Genomic DNA, 3476 nt, shown 5'->3' on the forward strand with positions numbered 1-3476 from the left:
GGCTTACCCCTGGGTGCTTTGGGTCAGGGGTGGGGTTTGTCCTTCAGGAGTTGGGCAAGTGACAGAGGTTGGGAAAGGTTTAGGGACACCTTGGGGTTCTGTCCTGTCCTTCCCAGGGCTCCACGTGTCGCCTGTAAATCTACCACAGCTTTCCAAGTGGGCTGCAAGATCCTGGCTGGAATTCTGGGTGAGGTGGGAGGTGTGACACTGGTGTGACACCAGGTGTAAGGATGTGGAGCTGACGAGGCCACGGAGCTGTTCCAGGGCTGGAGCCCCTCTGGAGCCAGGCTGGGAGAGCTGGGGGTGCTCACCTGGAGAGGAGAAGCTCCAGGGAGAGCTCAGAGCCTCTTGCAGGGCCTAAAGGGGCTCCAGGAGAGCTGGAGAGGGACTGGGGACCAGGGATGGAGGGACAGGACAGAGGGTGCATGGCTTCCCAGTGCCAGAGGGCAGGAATGGATGGGATACTGGGGAGAAGCCTTCCTGGTGAGGCCCTGGCACAGGCTGCCCAGAGAAGCTGTTGCTGCTCATCCTCACGTTCCATCCTGCAGTGACAGGAGATTCAAGAAGTTTTTGGGTATAGAGCAGGTGAGTTTTATTTTCATTTTTTCCTGCTTTCCATAGCAGGTCCCCACCCTGTGGCTGCAGCTGTTGTTGCTCAGCAGAGAAATTAATTATTAGTCTCTTATACTTCCAGGCCTGGCGGAAAAGCTTTCCAGGAAGGCTCGTGGCTGTGCAGGAATTCCTCCTGCTGCATGTGGTCATCTTGGATTGAACCTTTTACCACTCATTTTTGCCCAACCTAATCCAGTAATTTTTGAGAGCCAAGTTTGGCTGTACAAGCGACACTGAGATTAACCCTTTCCTAGTTGCTTCCCCCTATTTTCTCCCATGGTTTTTTTACTCCTGGACATTTATTCCTGTGTCTCGTAGTTCAACTCTTGGTCACTGAGTTCCTGCCCTGCAGTGAGAGCTGAGTTGTTCTTCCTGTGTCTCATTGCGGCCTCTCTGTGTGGGCTGGAACTGGGTGATGAAGCTGCACGGAGCTGGGCTCTGCCTAGTGGTGAACCCGGGCTTTGTTCAGGGCAGGCTGAGCTTTAGATGCCTCCAGAGAAAGGCAAAGCAGTGATGAAGTTGGATTTATCCATTGTTCTAGAGCTGAATTGCAGCTGTGTAATGAACACCAGGAGCTGTTTATGAATACCTGCATCTTACTGAGGTTTGCACTCCGTTCTGTTGCTCACCACTGACTTTGTTACTGCACCATCTTCTTATTTTCTGTCCCTCTGTCCAAGCCTGTGACTTTGTTTTGAGTGAGAGCTGGTCCGTGAGCAGGAGCTGCTTTTCATTTTTAATGGAGCAGAACAGGGTTTTTATAAGGCAGGGAGCCCTGTATTCCTGATCCTCCAGGGAGCAGGGTTTAAAATTCCATTAACACAGAAAAGAAAACTTTCCTTGCTTTTGCCCATCTTCTTTTCAAATCTGTGTTTGTGGAGCACCAGATTTCCCAGTTAGTTTGGGTCCAGCTGCTGTAGAACTGCTGGGAGATGTTCTTGGGTGAGCAGGGACAGGAGAGGACTCAGACCCTTCCCTGGACCCCCACAGCAAACGCCTCCCCAGCCTGTGTGTCCTTACCTCTAGCTGGGCAGTCCTGGAGCAGTTCCATGGATCAGCAATGCTGGACCAGAACAATCCATGGAGGAGGAAATGGGGCAGAGGAGAGGTGCCCAAATGCCCCTTCTATGGCTCTGGCTGCATTTCTGGTCCATCCATCAGTGTTTGGGAGTCCTGCCCCCCATCATGTTCTGACCTGTTCTCAACTGGGACCTGTTCTCCTGGCCCAGACTGTTTTACTCAGCCTTAAAGGAGGGAAGGCTTTCAAAAATCCTGATGGTACCAAGAAGGGAAGTACCAGAAACAGTTTCAAAGATCAGTTCCATCCAAACTACTCCAGAAAACCACATCCAGAAAGGAGCCATGTGTTCCTTTCTTGAAATCTTTGTTTAGTTAAAAATCTCCCATTCCCAAATCCAGCACTTTGTGTCCACATGTGTGTGAAAAAACAGAAATCCTTTGTTGCCAGGACATTTGGGAAACGAGCTTAGGGAGAGAAGAGGATTAATCACTACTTTCTGCCTCTTTTGGATTCTCCTGTGTCTCAAGAGATTTAGGAAAGTCTCTCTCTGGCAGGTGTTTCTCCTCAGTCCCATTGTGCTGGGTGAGCAGCTCATGCACTCAGTGCTTTTAAACACTTTGTCACCTGCAGAATAAGGTCATAGTCTGGATTTTCCTGGATAACCAGGAAAAACAACCTGGTTGTTTCACCTTCCCTGGGCAAGGAGAGCAGGGACAGTGTCTGTGTGAGGACAGGGAATGCAGCTGCTCTGCGTGGGCCATCCTGATCCATCTCTGGCAGTGTATTTGGAGCATCTCAAACATCTTTCCAGTGCTGAAAGGGGCTTAGAAAAAAAGAGGGAGAGTAATGTCTTACGCAGGCAGATAGTGACATAACAAGAGGGGGAACCATGTTAAGCTGAGAGAGATTCAGATTAGATGTTAGGAGGAAATTCTTTACTCAGAGTTTGGTGAGGCCCTGGCACAGGTTGCCCAGAGAAGCTGTGGTTACTCCATCCCTGCAAGTGTCCAAGGCTGGACGGGGCTGGGAGCAACCTGGGATGGTGGAAATATGTCCCTGCCCATGGGAGGGAGTAGAAGAAGATGGGCTTTGAGGTCCTTTCCTGCACAAACCATTCCATGATTCTGTGATCCTCTCCCCAGCTCCGCTGTCCCAAAGGGAAACCGCAACTCTCATTGCACAGGAGGACCATCAGGGAGAAGTGAGGGAGCTCCCCTGCTTTTTGGCCTGTGGGACAGGGAGTTGAGTCTTTTATTTGAATTAAACTTGTCCTGTGAGTGGGATAAGAACTAAAAGACAATTTAAAAAAAAAAGAGTGGCAGCAGATGAAGAGCGCCGTGGCCATGCCTCACATCAGTGGGCAGGAGAAGCCAGTGGAAGAGCCTTCTGTGTCTAGGAGCAGAAGATGACACTGGGGTGACCCTGACTTCAGCAGTGTGTGGCTCACAAGGGACCGAGGGAGCTGCTGGTGAGTCCTGTGGGTTGGGTTCCTTGGGGACCACAGTAGAGCTTGGGGCCAGCCCGGCACGGCCACGGCTGTGAGGACACGGGGCAGCACTGCTCGCCCTGCCCCTGCCCCAGCGTCCCCCGTGGGACAGGGACCGGCGGCAGCCACGGGACACAGGCCCAGGGCCACGCGGGGGACACGGGCCCTGCCTCACCTGTGGGACAGGGGCCTGGTGCCATCCGTGGGGCAGGGCCCGGTGTCCCCCGCGGGACCGCAGCCCCCGGCACCCGGGCCGGGGCTCGGTGTCCCGGCGGCACCTCCCGGTCCCCCGGCAGGTCCCTCCCCGCTGCGGGACCCGCGTCCCGCACGGGGCAGGAGTGGCCTGCGGCCCGCGGG

The sequence above is a fragment of the Corvus kubaryi genome, unplaced genomic scaffold (assembly GCF_017639235.1).
Source record: "Corvus kubaryi isolate FWS band 111438036 unplaced genomic scaffold, C.kubaryi_AGA036_p1.0 123, whole genome shotgun sequence".
Taxonomy (NCBI): domain Eukaryota; kingdom Metazoa; phylum Chordata; class Aves; order Passeriformes; family Corvidae; genus Corvus; species Corvus kubaryi.